Raw genomic sequence first — 18,728 nt, 5'->3', positions numbered from 1 at the left:
TTAAAATGTTCAGCTTTCATTTCATTCAGAAATATCTCTTTGTATCTCTGAAGCACTCCAATCTGGGATGATTGATCTCTATGCCTGGTGTATAGCTATCACCTTGGGGTTCAACTTTCACCATTCTTGGATTTTCTGTTTTCCATATCTCATGTCTTCCCATTTCTTGCCTACAACCTTGTATTGGTGGATCATAGGGTAGCTTCCTAAGAAGGGGTAAACTTGGGACATAAATTATTTGAAACTTTATACATCTGCAAGTATATTTATTCTACCATCACACTTGACTGGTAGGTTGGCTGGGTATAGAATTCTAGTTTGGAAACCATTTTCCTTCAGAATTTTGAAAACATTTTCCCATTATCTTTTAGAACAGTTTTAGATTTTCAGGATTATTGCAAAGATAGTACAGAAAGTTTCCATGTACCCCAGACTTAATTGTCTCTGTTTTGAATATCTTGTGTTAGTATGGTACTTCTGTCACAATAAACTAACCAATATGGATATATTACCATTTACTAAATTCCATTCTTTATTCAGATTTCCTTAGTTTCCCCTAAATGTCTTTTCCTGTTCCAGGATCCCATACAGGATACCATATTACTTTTAGTAGTCATATCTCCTTAGACTCTTCTTGTTTGTGACTGTTTCTCACACTTTTCTTGTTTTCAGGCATTAGGAGTTTTGAGGAGCAGTGGTCATGTATTTGTAGAATGTCCCTTAATGGGGATGGATCTGATATTTTTTCTCATGATTAGACTGGGACAATATGTTTTGGGGAAGAAGATCACAGAAGTAAAGTGTCATTGTCATCACATCATCTTAGGGGTATATATTATCAATATGACTTGTCATTGTTGAGGTTAACTTTGATCACCTGAGTTGAGATAGTGTTTGTCAGTTTTTTTCATTTTAAAGTTTCTCTTTTTTCTCTCCTTTTCCATAAATTTCTCTTTGAACAAAAATCACTATGCATAGCCCATACTTAAGGAATGGGGAGTTATGTTTACTTCCTTAAGGACAGATGATCTACATAAATTATTTGTCATTCTTCCACACAGGAGATTTGTCTGTTCTCCCCGATTTATTTACTCACTCAATTATTTACTTATATTACTATGGAGCTATTTTATACTTTGGGTTATAATAAAATACTTATTTATTAATTTTGTTGCTTAAATTGTTCCAGTTTTTACTATTAGGAGCTCTTTCAGTTGGCTTCTATATTCCTCTAACATACCCCCATCACTGTGTGTGTGTGTGTGTGTGTGTGTGGTAGTATTTTCTAACTTTTTGGCAATGTAAGATTGCTCCAGGCACATTTTGTGTATTTCCTGTCTGAGGCCTAGAAACCAGCCATTTCTCCAAGAAGACTTAGAGTCTTATAATGGAGAATGGTATTAGAAACCAGGATCTGGATACTACGTGTGCTCATTGCTACTGGGGTGTCATTGCTTCTAGGCCTTCTCAGATGACAAAATAAGGATATATATGTGCGTATATTAACCCAGGTTTATATACATATCTGTAAATATTTCTATATTATGGTAAATAGGCTTTTATAGAGATGTCTCCAATACTAATCCATTGCTCTTGGGTCATTCTAGCCTTTGCTTGTTTGTTACTGCTCATTCCAATAGTGAGAAACCTGGCTTCCATCAGTTCACATCCATTTTTTTGACATTCAATTCCAATATACATATATAATAATTTCAGAATTGTTAATGTATACTTTTGTGGGAAACAACTTTATCAACTAGAGTACAGTTCCTTTGGCCTTTAGTCACATATACTCTATTTATATCCAAAGCTTCTTAGGTCAACACCTTATTCCCCACCCCCTTCAGTGAACTTGTTTCCTATATATAATATATTTAGATTCTATTGTTACATTCTGCATTCCATCCTAGGGTATCTTCACTTCCTAAATGATATAAAAACTTTTTTTCATATTTTAAGTTTTACTTATTGAATATGTTATAGAGTTCCATGGGTTTTGACAAATGCTTAATGTCTTGTATTTACCATTATAGTATCTTAAAGAATAATTTCACCATCCTAAATATACCCTCTACCTGTTCCTTTCCCCTTCCCCCTGAACTCTTGGAAACCACCGATCTGTTTACTGTACCTATAGTTTTTGCCTTTTCTAGAATGTCATATAACTGAAATCATACAGTATATAGCTTTTTCAAATTAGTTTATTTCATTTAGAAATATGCATTTTTGATTCATCTATATCTTTTTGTGATTTGGTAGTTTATTACTTATTGTTGCTGAGTTATATCCTATTCTATGGATGTACTAAAGCATATTTATCCATTCACCTATTGAAAGACATCTTGGTTGCTTCCAGTTTTTGGCATTATGAATAAAGCTACTATAAACAATCAATACAGGGTTTTTATATGGCAAAATTTTCATATCATTTGAGTATATACCTAGGAGCATGATTATTTGGTTGTATGGTAAGACTCTGTTTAGTTTTGTATAAAAGTTGCCAAAGTGTATTCCAAAGTGGATATACCATATTGCATTTTCTCCTGCAATGAATGAGTTCTTGTTGCTCCACATCCTTGACAACAGTTGGTATTATCAGTTTTTGGGTTTTAGCCATTCTGACAGGTGTGTAGTAGTATTCCATTGTTACTTAATTTTGCAATTTCCTAATGATGATGATGTTGAACATATTTTCATATACATATTTGCCATCTGTATATCTTCTTTGGTGAGGTGTCTGTTCATATCTTTCATTCATTTTTAACTGGCTTGTTTGTTTTCTTACTATTGAGTGTAAAGAGTTGTTTGTATATGTCAGATACATATCCTCTTTCAGATGTGATTTTACAAATATTTCCTCCTAGTCTGAGACTTATCTTTAATAGATCAAAAGTTTTTAATTTGGATAAAGTCCAACTTAGCAATTTTTTCTTTCAAACATCTGTGCTTTCCAATGCTTTTGCTATTGGTGTTATATTTTAATTTCATCAGCAAACTCAAGTCTGTGGAGATTTTCTACTATGTTTTCATCAAGAAGTTTTATAGTTTCACATTTTACCATATTTATTTAAGTCTATGATCCATTTTGATTTTTTGTATAAGACATAAAGTCTGTGTCTACTGTTGTAAGCTTCATTTGTTGACAAGACTGTCCATTCTCTATTAAGTTGCCTTTGCTCCTTTGTGAAAGATCAGTTGACTACATTTGTGTAGATCTATTTCTGGGCTCTCTATTCTGTTATATTGACCTATGTGTCTATTTTACTAATACCATCTTGTCTAAATTATTGTAGGATTATAGCAAATTTGGAAATCAGGTGAATCTTTCAACTTTTTTCTTCTCTATTTTGTTGGTTATTCTAGGTCTTTTGCTTTCCGTATAAACTTTAGAATCAGTTTGTCAATGTTAACAAACAGCTTTCTGGGATTTTTACTAAGATGTGTTGAATCTATGGATAAAGTTGGGAAGAACTGACAAGGATAGGGAGTGAAGCTGAGAGGGGCTCTACACCCTGAACTGCAGATGCACAGAATGACGGCCTCCGAGGCTGCCGCCCTCCTCAGGCAGGAGGGGCTCTCCCAGATCCTGACAGAGGTGGGGGTCCCAGAATATCAGAGCTCTTATCAGCCCTGCTTCCAGCAATGGGGCCTGGACTTGGGCTGATTTCAGGCAATCAGGGGCCTTTCTTCAACCTCAAATGTCATGCCCCCAAATGTTAGTTAATCAAATCCAGCTGAGTCATTTGGGATACTAGAGTTTTGCAAGCAATCCGCCTTTTTGGTCACATTTGCATAGTGTGACTGGAGAGGCCTGGAAATCCCTTTCCTCCACATCATCTTCTTGATTATAGACTCTAGACCTCTTTGGATATCCAACTTAGAGGTAGATGATTTATTTGGGTACAGACATAATTCTGTTTGAAATGCAAGTAGCCCTAAGAACATATTTAACAATTATCAGTCGCTAACAACTTAATGTGGATTAGCTTTACATACTCATTAAACTTCCACAACTGGAAAGAGGACGGCCTTTACTTCAAAGCTTCTCAAAGGATAGCCCCAGGGTCACAGCATCAATTTTGCCTGAGATCTTGTTAGAAATACAGATTCTCCAGTCTCATCCCAGAACTGCAGAATCAGAAACTCTGGGGATAGGGCCCAATTGTGTGTTTATAAGCCCTCCAGGTAATTCTGGTAAATACTGCAGTTTGAGAAATGCTGTTCTTCAAGATTAGGAAATTTCAAGAAAGTCCAAGAAAACAAGGGACTTACCTGAGGTCACAGAGCTCATTGATGGCAAAGCTGTCATTTTCAAATAACAATTGATTGCTAGGGTCTGGAGAGGAATTTACATTTATGGGTATCTTTATCCATGCAAATGCCGTAGCAGGAGTATTATTTAATATAATTTCATTTAATCCTGCAAATTGTCCCTAGTTTGTAGAGGCGAAAGTTGAGGCTCGGTGTAGTTGAATAATATATCCAGATAGAGATAAGATTTCAATCTTGATTTCTTTCTTTTTTTGGTTTCTTCTGCACTTACCTATATTTGTTGTGTGTGTGCCTGTGCTCACATGTAGACCATGGAGCACTGACCTTCAGATCCTACTGAGTAGGGTCAGGGGCACTCTAAGTGGTAATGTTAGCATTCTGAGGTTCTCCTCTCTTCTCCTCTCTTTCACCTACTACCTTTCCAGTTTTGCTTCTGGTTGGGTCCTGACTCTAGTCTAGATGAACAGAATGAGAGACCCAGTCTTTCTTCCCACTTTATTTCCAATGGGGGCTGGGAATTGGATTTCCTGGTTGATCTCATGTTTCTAAGGGTCCTTGCTGTTCAAGGAAGGGTCAGAATCATATACCAGCACATCAGTCAGGAGAGACTCGGGGTAGGTGAGGGGTTTCTCACACATCTGGGATGGGGAGCTGTGATTCTTTGGACTTAGAGCCTAGGAGCAGAAAACACTCTAGTTGGGGTGGGTGGGGGAGCGTATACAAAGCCAAACAGAAGAGGAAATTAAAGAGAGGCTCAAGTCTCCCTCCAGCTTCCTTTGCTGAGTTTTTGGCAGGGCTCATTAAAGCCAGCCTGTAACTTTCCAGTCTGTCTGCTCATTGTCTTGCCCAGAAATACCAGATAAAAGGAACCATGGAATGAGGAGTGAGAAACTTGGGTCCCACCCTCAGGATATTCCACCAGCATTAACTCTCTTTCAGGCCAGCATGCTCCCTGCCATCTGCCAAGGTCTGGCTGTTCTAAGAGCTCCTGCCTCTGCAGTGTGCTGGGTGGGTTGCAGAGGGGGAGGGTACAGGGAAGGTATTCTCTCCAAAGAACCCCTCACATGGGCCAGATGTCTATCGCACTGCCTGTCTTGTGCCTGAAATCTTCCCATGAGCACCATTCCTTTGGGTCTTCTTACTAAAGTAAACTGCCCGAGGAAGAGTAACACCTTGTTGGTGAATGCCTTATCAGATTTTAGTTAGGTAGGGGGTGCAGGGGAAAGAGAGGGACGAAAATAAGAGCAGGTAGGGTGGCAGAGACAGACACCATGCTCAGGACCACGTAGCTTGGTGCTGGAAGGGATCCTGGAGATGGTTGAGAAGGGGCTGCTGTGCCCAGGGACAATGAGCCAACAGGGGACAGAACCAGCCAAACCTGGCCTGTTGGCTTCCAGAATAGAGCTCTTTTTAGAGTACAGTGTAATTATGGGTCATTTTGTGCTTCACCTCAAGCCTCCTCTTTTCATGAAGAGTTCTGCAAATAGTTTGAATTTCTCCTTCAAAAAGAGTTGACCTTTTCCAGAAAGAGTTTAACGTGGGCTTTATTTGTGTGGTCATTAAACATCTTCTGTGGTCTCCTGGGAACCAGATGCTGAGGGAGAGAAAGATGAGAAAAACACTTCCTCTGTTTTTGTGGAGCTCATAGTCCAGTGGGCAACACAAAAAAGCAAAACAGAAGAACTAAGATACTGTGTGAGCACAGGCTCTCTTGGAGCTGTAGATGGAGTGCCTCTGGTCAGGAAGAAGTTGCCCCAGGCTCATCTAGGGAAAAAGTGGGAGCTGGGGATGGTGGAGCTGGGAATTGAGAAATGAGTAGGAGTTTGCTAAGCAGATAGAGGAGGAGGAAGTGGAAGATGTAAGGATATTCAGGTAGCAGGGACATCTCAGGTGGGAGGGGACATGGCCCTTCTAGGACCTGCAAATATGGTTGAGTTATGGTTATTAACAGGGTGTGTTTAGGGGAAAGCCAGGAGAGAGGCCAGAGAGGAGGGTTTGGCCAGGCCACAAAAGGCACTGAACATGGCTACCTTAAAGGGTTTGGACTTTATATACTGAAGGCAACAGGGAGCCACTGAAAAGTTTTATTAGTCAGTCAGTGCCAACTGTCCAATAATCAACCCCTAAACATCTTGATGGCTAACCCCAATAAAGGTTTAATTCTACTCCTGTGAAGTCTGATGAGACCACCAGAGTCACAATGGGAAGGAAGAGAAAGATGGAGAAATCATACCAGTTCTTAGCACCTGCAGCCAAGAAGTGACACACATAGTTGCACTCATAGTGTATTGGTCAGAACCAGTCACATGGCCACAGCCTAACTGCAAAGGAGGCTGGGAAATGTCGGGAGGCCCATGCATATTCACAGAGTACTAACAGTCACTGCCACAGACAGTTTTAGGCAGGGAAGTGATGTGGTCTGATGTGTGATTTAGGTTATTCACTCTGGCAGCAGAGTAGAGACTGGATTAAAGGGCTTCAAGCATGAAGATAGGGTGCTGGCAGGAGACGACTCTAATTGTCTGGAGAAAGGGCTCTGCCTGCTCCAAAATTCTCTCCAGACTGCAGCCAAATTAGCATCCAGGCTTTGAAGGCACTGGGTGGAGACAGCAGTGAGGGAGGCACAGCTCTTGGGGCAATGGGAGGTCAGTGAAAGGCCTGGTGACAAGTGCAACAGGCGGTCACATACAGGACTGCAGGGCTGAGTGGCCTGAACTCAGCCCGTAGATGTTATTGGTGTCTTGTGATTTTAGGTCCTCCCTATGGGTGAGCTCTGCCAAGGTGAGGCTCATGTCTCCTTACCTGCATGTTGTTGGCGCTCCAGAGGGCCTCAGTTTAACATTTGTGGAGTGAATGCGCAGTTGGTGAATGATCCATGGGTGCAAATGAGGGGCTTCGAGGAAGAAGGAGGCAGGAAGGAAACATCCTGGGAAACGGTGGCATTTAATGGCCTATCTTCTAAGGAAATAAAACCTCTCTGGTGTTTCTAACCTTCATTGCCAACTATTTACATCTCTTGGGAATAATGAAAGCTGCCACATCAGAAGTATTGTTGGGTATTTTCAGAGGAAGCTTTTGCTCATTAACTTCTGACTATCTGTGCTCATTTTAACCTGGTGCCTGGCTGGTCCCCACTGTTATCTTCCACTGGTAATGACATGTGGATGGCAGCCCCCCACCCAGCCTTTGCCTCCTGATTGCCTTGTGCGATTTCAGCCTCTTATGCCATCCTAAGAGACAAATGTCTGAAAGCTGGCAGCCAGGGGAAGAGGCCCAAGTTCTGGTTTAAACTTGGCTCCTAACTGGATGATCTTAGGAAATCATCCTGTATCCCTGGGCCTCAGTTTCCTCTTCTGTTGGGTGGGCATGGCAGTTTTAAATGAGATGATCTCCAGTTCTTCCCCAGCTCTAACATTTCCATCTCCACAGGATGGAAACTGAAAATCCTAAGTCCAGCAATTTTTGGAACAATGCTTTTTCAACTAGGGTCAGGAATACCAGGAAGCTTATTGGAAGTTTCCAGAAGGTGGACTGGGGCTTGGCAGAGCTCACCAATATTCCTGGGGCTGCAGAAGCTGGGGGTTGTGGTTATTCAGCATGGGCCTCTTCCTTGTCTCACCTCTTTGGGAAACGAACTCCTCTGAGAAACAGGTGAGAGCCACAGATCATCTCTCTAGAAAAACGTGACATGCACAGAACCATGTATCAGACACATATCCCTTTAACATTTAATTTCAGGGGCTCAACACCTCCCACAAATGCAGCTTTAATGAGCTCCTGCTTTTTTCTTCTTAGTGAGTTCTGGATTTCTTTTACAAATTCATTGCTTGCTCCTGTGCCAAGCAGTGGAAGAACCTCAGGAGGCCTAAGGGAAGGCCTCTGAGGTGTTTTCTCAGACCTCACAAGGGGCTGGATAAATACTCTCCAAAGAGAGGCAGCAAATCACATCAGACTTAAAAATCACTGCAAATACATATGACAACAACTCAAGGCACTCGATAGGGGTGTGTGTATGTGTTTGTGTGTGTTTGAGAGAAACAGAGAGAGTGTGTGTGCATGTATATTAGCACTGTTACCTTGATAACACATTTTCTGGGAGGGATTCTCTCCTCTTTTTTTTAAATTAAACTTTTTATTTGGAGGTAATTGGTGATCCACACGCACTTGTAAAAAATAATACAGAGGAATCATGTGTACCCTTAACCTAGTTTTCCCCTATGGCAGTTTCTTGCAGAATTATAGTACAAGATTACAACCAGGATATTTGACCCAGTCAAGATGTAGAACATTTCCATTGCCACATGGCTCCCTCCCATTGCCCTTTGATAGTCATATCCACTTCCTTCCCTGCCCTCATTCCCCACTTAACCTCTGAAAACTACTAATCTGTTCTTCATTTCTGTAATTTTATTATTTCAAGAGTGTTATGTAAATGGGATCATACAGTATGTATGTAATCTTTTGGGATTGAATTTTTTCACTCTGCGAATTCCCTGAAGACTCATCCAGGCTGATACTGTAGTAATAGTTTTTTCTTTTTAGGGCTAACTAGTACTCTGTGGTGTGGAGGTACCACCGTTACTCACCTATTAAAGGACATTTGGATTCATCTTTGACTCATGGATTATTTAAAAGTATGTTGTGTTTCCAAGTGTTTAAAGATTTTCCTATTATCTTGCTGTTACTGATTTCTAGTTCAATTCCACTGAAGTTGGAGAACACAATCTGTGTTAAATTCCAAATTCACCAAGGTTTGTTTTATGATATGGGAAGACTGAAAGTAAAAGGATGAAAAAGGATATGCAAGCATTAAGGATATGCAAGGATATGTTGGTATATGTTCTGTGGGCACTTAAGAAGGATGTACATTCTGTTGTTGTTGGTTGATGGTGCTGTTGATTATTCTATATCCTTGCTGACTGTCTAGATGTTTTATTAATTTTGAAAGTGGAGTGTTGACATCTGAAAATATACTTGTGGATTTATCTGTTTCTCTTTACAATTCTATCAAGTTTTTCTTCACATATTTTGCATCTCTGTTGTTGAGTATGCATTTAGGATTGCTATGTCTTGGTAGATTGGCCTGTTATCATTGTATTATATGCCTCTCTCTCTCTCTGTTAATTTTTTTCACACTGAGGTCTACTTTAACTAATATTGATGTAGCCACTCCTACTTTCTTTTGATTAATGCTTGCATATCATTTTTCATCCTTTGACTTTCAGTCTTCCCATATCATTATACTCTAAGTGAATTTCTTGTAGACAGAAAATAGCGAGTCATGTTTTGTAATTGGTATATATTATTTACAATTAATGTAATTATTGATATGTTAGGGCTTCGGTATATAATTTCATTTGTATGTTTTCTGTTTGTTGTCTCTGTCTTTGTTTTGTTTTCTTTTTCCTGCCTTCTTGTGGGTTAAACAATTTTTAGAATTCTACTTTTGACTTATCCATACCATATTTCAGTTTATACTTTTTGTATAGATTATTTTAGTCTTTGTTCTACATAGTATATTACATGTTCATAACTTACCACTGTCTACTGGTATCATTGTTTTACAAATTTGAATGGAATGTAGAAACCTTACCTCCTTTTTTGTCTTTTTACCCTCCTCCTGTTTATAGTGTAATTGTCTTAAATATTCCCTCTACATACATTTAGAACAACCAGCAGTGTTATACTTTTTGCTTCAAATGCCAACTATAATTAAGAAATTCAAGAGGAGAAATAAAGTCTATTGTATTTACCTATGTTGTTGCTTAGCTTGTTCCTTCCTGATGTTCCAAGGCTCCTTCTTTTATCATTTATTTTTGGTTCAGCCATCCTTTTAGGGGCAGGCCTGTAGGCCACAAATGCTCTTCACTTTCTTTCATCTCAGAATGACTTGATTTCCTCTTCATTCCTGAGGACACTTTCACTGGCTGTAGGAATATAGTTTTATGGTTATTTCCACATTTGAAATATGTTGTGCTACTTCTTTTTGGCCTCTGTGGTTTCTGGTGAGAAGTCTGCTATCCTAATTGTTTTCCCCCTGTGGGCAGGTATCATTTCTCTCTGGCTGCTTTCAAGATTTTTTTATTTTTTGTCTTTAGTTTTCTGAAGTTTGATTAACCTATGTCCTGATGTAGTTTTCTTTGAGTTTATTCTATCTGAGATTAATTTAGCTTCTTGAGTCTATAGGTTCTTTTCCAAATTTGGGAGGTTTTCAACTGTTGAGCATTTCAGCCTGTCTTCTTTCTCCTTTCCTTCACTGACCCCAATGACAGGAACATTAGATGTTTTGTTATTGTTATAGTACTGCAGGTCACTGAAGCTTTGTTTTTTCAGTCTACTTTCTCTCCATTTTTCAGATTGGCTATTTTTCATCATTTTATCTTTGAGTTCATTGATTCTTCCTTTTGTCCTCTCCATTCTGCTATTAAGCTAACCCATCAAATTTTATATTTCAGTTACTATATGTTTCAGTTCTAAAGTTTCCATTGGTTATTCTTTATATCTTATATTTCTTTGGTAGACTTCCTGGTTTTAAAAAATTATTTCAAACATGTTCATAGTTGCTTGTCGAAGCATTTTTATGATTGCTGCTTTAATATCTTTGTCAAATAATTCCAACATCTCTGTCAGCTTGGAGTTGACATCTATTGATTATCTTTGTTCATTCACTTTGAAATCTTCTTTGTTCTTGATATAATAAGTGATTTTTGAATGAAACATGGACATTTTGAGTAATCTGTTTTGAGACTCTGGATCTAACTTAAACTTTCCCCTTATGCTGGCTTTTTTCTTTTTTTTTTTAACATGCTCCAGCAGGGAGGTTGGGGGCCCTGCCTCATTACTGCTGGGGGTGTTGAATTACACGTGTCTTCCTCAACCTCCACAAATACCTTTCTGGCTCGGAGAACTTGGAAAGTCCACTTTGTGAACTGCTCCCCATGTGACTTTTACTGACACCACAGGTGTTGAGGGTGGTCTGATCACTGCTGAGCAGTGGTGAAAATCCTGACTTTCCTTTAGGCCTCCTTGCTACCACTCCAGCAGGGAGGGATATGGGTGCCTCATTACTGCTGGGTGGGAGTTAGAGTCAGGCTTCCATACTTGGCCTTTGCTAGTGTGGGTGGGAAGGGGGGGTCACAGACTTTATCTCAAGTGTTTAGGTAAATTAGAACACTTATTGTCCAGAAATTCTGTCTTTCTAGGCTGCCCTTTTCTTGTCTTTTGGTTACAAAGAGCAGGCTTTTATTGGGGCTTTTTTTGCCTGTGCTCATTGATATTTTCAAGTTGCCAACTTCTTTAGCTTCAAATCTGTGCTATATTAGACCAAAAGAAAACCCAGGACCTTCACCATCCTGTCATTCTTCAGGTCTCAAGGTCCCTAGCTGGTTGCTTCTCTTTACCTTTTAGATTTATCTTATGTGTTTGTTTTATGCATAAATTCCAGGGTTTTTAGTTGTACTTGCAGGAGGTATAGGGAAAACTATTTCTGTTCCATCTTCCTAGAAGTGAAAGTTCTCTCTACTTCTTTTACTTTATTACTTTTTAGAATGTTGAGAATGTAGTACATGTACTTGGGAAAGTTTTTAATGGTATATCTGGGATACAGTTAAAAATCTCCTTTCTACTACTGTGCCCTGACAGTGGTTACATGGTTCCTCTGCCAGAGGCAGTCACTGTTACCAGCACCTGTGGGCCCTTTTAAAGAGTGTGTGTTTGTGCACACACATGTATTTTCTTTCCACATATGGTCGTGGCACCAGTTTAAAACTCCACCAACCATGGATGAGAATGGTATTACATACTCTGGTTCATATTCACCAGCCCTATATATGAAAAGCTGGATCTCTTTGTAGTTTTAATTTGCATGTCCTGTACTGTGTAAGGATGACCATTATTTCAGATGTGTGAAATTCATTTGTGTTTCCAGCTTTGTGGACTGACAATTTCATTTATTCTTTGTTGTACATTTCTTTATTGGGCCTTTCTTTTGGACTTTCACATGTTTGCACATCCTCATTATTTACCACAGTAAGGAAATTAACCCTGTGCCTGCCATATACATTGCAAATATTTTTTTTCCCTGTATTTTCATTTATCTTTTGACTTTATTTTCTGGTGTTATATATTTAAAAATTTGAACTAGATGTAGCCTTTTAAAAAATGACATTTGAATTTGGGACATGCTTTGAAAGTCCTTTTATTTGAAGACTTATAAACATTCTCCCACATTTTTCTTCCAGCTCTTTTCATAGTTTCTTTCTTTGTTTACATTCTTGATACATAGGCTCCACATTTTTCCCGATGATTCCTGAGTTGTCTCAACACAATGAGTTAAAAAAGTCTATCTTGCCCCCAGTGGTTTGAAATGCCACCTTGATTTATTGCAGGTCTTCTCTGTGTAGGTGCTTATCTGCCTTGTCAGCAAATTGCAGCTGGCAGCTGGTGGCCTGGAGAAGCTGTGCTGGGGTCATCTCAGAGCCATCTGTAAAGGAAGGACCACTTTTAGAGAGAGAGATAAGGAGCAAGGGTGCCTGCTCCTCCCCACCTTGGAGTGCTTTTTGGTTTGATCCCATGAAAATGGGCTGAGCCTTTTTCAGAGACATTGTCCAACCATCTTGTCCCCTGATGGTAGGAGGCCCCTCTGTCTGCTCCTCACATGAACCCATGGTCCTGCTCTTTTCTGAAATATCTCCTCCATCCATCTTTCATTTTTGTTCCCCTCTTCTGCCCCTGACCCCTGTTCACTTCAGGCCTTCACTGTTAAGAACTATTTTTTGAGCACCCTCCTACATGTTTGTTTCAGTTAGCTCTTGCTGCCAAACAAATCACCAGAATCTTAGTTGCTTAAAACAACATACAATCGTTATCTCAAAGAATTATTATTTCTGTGGGCCAGGAGTCCCAGCTCAGCTAAGCTAGGTCCTGGCCTTAAAGGTCTCTCATGAGGCTGCAATCAAGGTGTTATCCACCTTGATTGGGTTGGGTTCTCATTTGGAGGCCCAACTGGGGAAGGGCCCACTTCCATTTTCATGTGGTTATTGGCAGCATGAAGTTCCTTGTGCCGGAAGGACTCTCATGGTGGCTTGCTTCTTCCAAGCCAGAAAGGGAGGAAGAGAGCCTCTACTGCCAGTATAGTAGCAGGACAGAATCTTACATAAATTAACATGATGACAGGAGTGACAACCCCTCACCTTTGCTATGGTTAGAAGTCGGTCACAGGTCCCACCCACACCCAAAGGAAGAGACTTGCTCATAGATAATGATCAACAGGAGGCAGGGCTCACAGGGCGCCCGTTGAGTCTGTTTGCCACAGTGGCTGTCCTCCCTGAAGGTCTCTCCACAAACCATATTCATTTTCCAAGGCATATCTCTGACCTCACTAGTCTTCTGCTCAAAAGCCTGCATTAGTTAAAATTAAAATTTTCTTATATTAGCATTCAAGCTCCCTCCAAGAGCTGTCCAGCAATTGTCTGTCAAAATTCCCAGGGCACAAAGCCTTTAACCCAGATTTTATCACAGAACACTACTCCCACATGGGTGAAATAAGGAATGCACAAGTGTAATCACTGCAGAACTGTTTTAAATAACAAAAGAATGGAAACCACCCGAATGGAGGAGACTGGTTAAATACATTCCTGCACGTCCCAACTACATAATACTAGACAGCCATGAAGATGAATGAGGCAGCTCTTTAGAAACTCACGTAGCAGCGTCTACCCCAGTGGTTCTCCAGGTGTGTTCCTGGAGCAGCAGGAACTGCATCACCTGGGAACTTGTTTGGAAGTGTACCTCTGCAAACCTCATGCCAATACTCCAGAGTGGGGCCCAGCCAGTTCTGTTTTAGCAAGTCTGACTGGGAGTACTGGTGCACACTCCATTTTGAGAAGTACTGGTTTACAATATATGTAATTAAAGGAGGAAGGTAGTAAGATGTGCATAACATGCTCCTATTTGTGCATGAAAGGTGAAAGAGGTATATAGTGACTTAGATGTGCCTAAAATATCTCTGTAAGCATATGTAAGGAATGGCTAACATTAGCTGCCTTTGTAATGGGGAATGGGACTTCTCACTGTATCCGTTTGTATCTTTTGAATTTGAACCATTTAATTTATTACTTATCTAAAGTACTAAAATATTTTTTTCCATTTGAACCATTTTAGCCCCCCACCAATCAGATCCCATCCTTCCTTATGAGCTTTCTCTGTCACCTATTATTTGGCCTCTTAAACCAGTCAAACATGTCTCTGCACTGTCCCTTGGATTTGAGTCACATTTCCTGGCTATAGGTCTTTGCTTAGTTCTCTGCCCGCATCTGGATTGCCCTTTTCTCTGAATTGTGAAAGCCAGCTCAAAGGTCAGACCAGATGCTGCCTCCTTTGGGAGATTTGCCTGACCCCTCCCTGCAACCAGGATGAATTGGCCCTTCCTCCTGGCTGCTCCAGCCTGGGCCTCTCTGTCTGTGGCTCATTGCACATCTGTCTTTACTGGACTGTCAGCTCTCTGCAGGCAGGGACTTGGCTTTGCCCATCATTAGGTCCCCAGAACCCTGTACGACCTGCATGTTGATACCTAAGAATCTTTCAGCAAATAACTGAGTAAATAAGTGAATGATGGACATGGAGAGGGGGACATGGGGACACAGAGTAGCACTGACAGCGAACAGTCCTAAGAGTGGTAATTGTCCAGGAAGAAGAATGAATCTGAGCAGGAAATATGGAGAGAGGCTACAAGAAGAAGCTGCTAGTGACTGGGGTTTCTGCCAGGTTTGGTTTGGGGCTAAGCCATCATTATTGCCTTGAGCAGTGGGGTGGAGGGGGCAGAGGAGGGCACACCTCACCTGGAAGGCCATGGGATTTATTCAGTTTTATTGGGGGGAAGGAATGGAGTTCCTTAAAAGAGGCCCATGTGCTGCTATGGGACGTGAGGGTGGTGGGTGGGTAATTGAGGGATGGAATGTGTGCCTTAAAAAGGCCTCGCACAGACTGGTGGAAGGGCAGGCTGTCGTACTAAGAGGGGTTTTCTGATAAAATTTAGTGTGGGTAAAGATATTTTTTAATATTAAAAAGAATATGCCTCCAGGAGCCATTCTGTCCCAGCCTCCCTCCACCTCAAGAAGGCATCTGACATTTCCTGCACATTTTAACTTTCTAACCAAATAATGAAATAATTATATTGGCTCCTCAGTCACAGGATTCATTTTCTCTCATTCCTGGGCTTCAAAATTCATCTCATATTTTAATCTGTTTTGAGCTCTTTTCAATTGCCTTGGAGACGGAGCCCAAGGCTCCCCGAGCTCCTGTGGCCTGGGGCTGTTTGGTTTTGGTTCCTGTGGGGTATTTTCTTTAATAACATGGTCCATCCTGCAGCAACAGGAGTTTTAGGGGCAGCAGGGGTGGGGTGGGCCTCATGCTTCGTGGCTTCCTGACAGTAAATTAATGTCCAAATTCCGACTCTGGGGATCCTCGTTTTCTATCTTCCCGTTAAATGAATCCTCCCTTCGTAATTGTATTAATGCTTGAAAGCAGACCCCCACAGAAATTCTCTCTCGGCTACGCTAGGCTGCGTGTGTCCTCCCTCCCCTGAGCATTGAGTAAACACAAAAAGCGCAACAGCGATGAAACCAGTGTTTTGGATTCTGAATATCTTTCAGGCATGTTCTGAGCCCTTGACACGAATTAATTCATTCAGCTCCACACTCCCCTCTAAGGTGGTATGAGTATTGGTGTCCCCATTATTTTGATGAGTAGACTGAGATAGCGAGAGGTTAAATAATTCTCAAGAGCTAGAATACACCTAAGGTCAGTTTCAACCAGTTTAACTCTCGATTTTCTCTTTTTGTGTGTGCAAGTCATAGCTTCCCAGGCTGGACAGTGGGCCCTCGGGGTGGGCCCCAACCTCAGAGTGGGATGACACAGTGGTGCTGTCATAAATACTTGTGGGTTGCTGGAGCTCCTTGCGTTAAGAGAGGTGCTGTTCAGAGCACAGGGAGGGAAATCTTCTGTCCTTTTCTTAGAGCCAATGGCTGATCTGGGAGTGGTGGTTGGAATTGCCTGAGAACTTACCCATGCTCATGTTTTAGGTCGTGACCAGGCACGGTGATGCAGGTGTCAGAGCTTCCTCTGTGGGGCTTGGAACTGTGGTGGTGTTGATTGTTGGGGAGAGCATGGTGCACATCAAGGAGCACCCTGCGATGGGGAGGTGAGCTCACTGGGAAACGAGGGGGGCCATATATAGGAAGGCCTTGTCAATGGGGGCAGTGGGAAGGGACCAGAGTCAGCACTGTGTACCAGGGGTTCCTCTCTGGCAGGGGGTTTCTGATCCTCTGGTTGGGCCCTCTTTGCTCCATCAAGATGACCAAGCTTGGGGCAGGGGTTTCACATCTTCCAGCTTCAGTTACCTCCTCTGCAAAAGGGGAGAAACACTCAGATCTGCCTTCCCTGTGGCAGAGTTTTGGGAAGGTAAAAAAAAGGGGTGTCCCCACCAGGGGCAAATCCTGCATGGTGGGTACTACTGAAATTACAGGAGGGGAAGCCATTTCCCCTGGGCTTCCTCCTGATCTTCTGGCTGATGGCCTCGTGTGTTTGGCCAGACTTGCCAAATCTGTGCAGCTTCTGCGCCTCCCTTTTTCCTCCATGGCTTTTATGGTGAGCCCTCTTGGGCTCTCTTTTCCTCCATATCAGGGTTCTGAGCCCTCCCTTTGCAGCTTCCCTGGATGTCTGCAATGCTTGGGCCCCACCCCAGAGGTTCTGATTCCATGGTCTGGTGCAGTGTAGGCTTTGTATTTCTTTAAAGGCTCCCCAAGGGCGTCCACTGTGCCCCTCATTTGAGACCCACTTTCCACAGCAGAGCAAACTGCACGAGTGGAGAGAAGACAGGAAGAGGAGGGTAGTCAGAATCTCCAGGACTGCATACCTAGAAAAACAATTAAAAGCATGTTTATTAGGTGCTGTGATATGTTTTAGGTCTGATACCGGATGTAGGTGAAATAAAACTAAAGGAGTGCATTAGATTTGTATGTTTAGCGAACTACTCTGTGGATGAGTTAGCTGTCGTCTCCTCTGCGATCTGAGAGTTGGGACCTGGGAGCTTTGAGGTGGGGCGGTGCCTGGCAGACTGCTTACCTGGACTGGCTCCATCATTTACTGCTTTGTGAGTCTGGGGCAGTGACCTGCCCTCTGTGGACTCGGCTTCCGCATCCGTCACATGGGAATCTTGGTGCCCGTCTCACAGAATCACTGTGAGGAACAGTGAGATCACTCATGAAAACCTTTTGAGAAAGCAATACTTCTATACAAATGAAATATTGCATAAAAACAGTTGTCTTCTGTATTATGTGAACTGTGACTCTCCGAACACCATCCCATCCCTTAGGAGTTTTGCCTCACACAGGGAGACCAGATGTCCCACATTCCTGGTCTCCTGCCCACCATGTGCATTCCAGACTTCCTCTGCTCCTGGCACCACTGACCAGCCCCCTTTCCCCTAACTCCTGGCTTCAAATTCCATCACCCTCCACTGGCTTCTTCCCCTCCGGGTAGAAACATACTCCCCTCTCCTGTAGTAAAAATAAAACACAACTGTGACCCTTGGGCCCCACTAGTTTCCATCCTTCCACCTTTGCCTTACAACCAGATCTCTGGGAAAGGTAACTCATGTGGAGAAGCTACCACCAGTGACCCATGGCCCCCAGCTGCTCCATCCTGTACCTGAGGTCTTGGCAGTATGTGTCCAGCGGACCACTCCCTTCATTACACAGTCCTTCCGCACGCTCCTTCGCATCCTCCCTCACCTTTCACCCTCTCCTCACCTTCGGTCAGTCCTAGGGACTCACTTCTTAAGTATTTATGAGACCTGTAGCCTCCCTTCGGTGTTCACTGCCACTACCTTGGTTCAGTCCCTCATCTCTCACCTGGGCTACTGATCCTATGTCTTGAGGTGTCCTGACCTCCCTCCCCTGGCTGCCTCTGTCTTCCAGGGTCAAGTCCAACTCAAAGCTCTTTGTACTCTGGCCCAACTACACTTCCAGGCTCATGTCTTCAAGTCTTCTTTTTACATTTGCATTTATTCCTCAGATTGTGTCATGGCTCTGGGATTTTCCATGTTCTGTAATGCCTCCCTAGTGCCCTCCCTGCCTACCACTAGCCCGACCTCATGCTAGGGAAATGTTTATTTTATGAATCGCAGCTCAACTGTCGACCCCAAGAAGCCTCCCCTGCTCCTCTGCTCCATCCGCAGACAGGGTTAGTCTCCCCTTGTCTTGCTCTGGGCCACTGCTGCCCACAGACTCCCCTCATGCTGTGTTATGCACACAGCCTTTGCCTCCCCGGGACCTGGGAGCTCATGGGAGGAGGGTTCATGGGTGGTGCTCTTTCTTGCAAGCTCTCATTCTCAGGTTTACATAGCTGGGTGCAGAGATGGTAGATGTTTGTAGAACTCAATTGAGTTGATTGACCTG

The 18,728-nt window shown here is 42.2% G+C and overlaps 1 protein-coding gene across 3 annotated transcripts in view; it reads left to right on the top strand.

Annotated features, from left to right (window-relative positions):
- Positions 1-18,728, top strand: part of ZBTB7C (zinc finger and BTB domain containing 7C) — a 336,858-nt gene that overhangs the window by 24,676 nt on the left and 293,454 nt on the right. The window contains exon 1 of one of the 3 annotated variants that reach the window (XM_057504159.1): positions 8,845-8,906. The exons of the other annotated variants lie outside the window; for them this stretch is intronic. The gene's annotated coding sequence lies outside the window, so the exon portion shown is untranslated. Of the gene's footprint in view, positions 1-8,844; positions 8,907-18,728 lie in introns of those variants that run through there. 3 annotated transcript variants of the gene reach the window in all.

Source organism: Manis pentadactyla, chromosome 6 (genome assembly GCF_030020395.1).
Source record: "Manis pentadactyla isolate mManPen7 chromosome 6, mManPen7.hap1, whole genome shotgun sequence".
Lineage (NCBI taxonomy): Eukaryota > Metazoa > Chordata > Mammalia > Pholidota > Manidae > Manis > Manis pentadactyla.
This window is presented reverse-complemented; position numbering and strand designations above follow the sequence as displayed.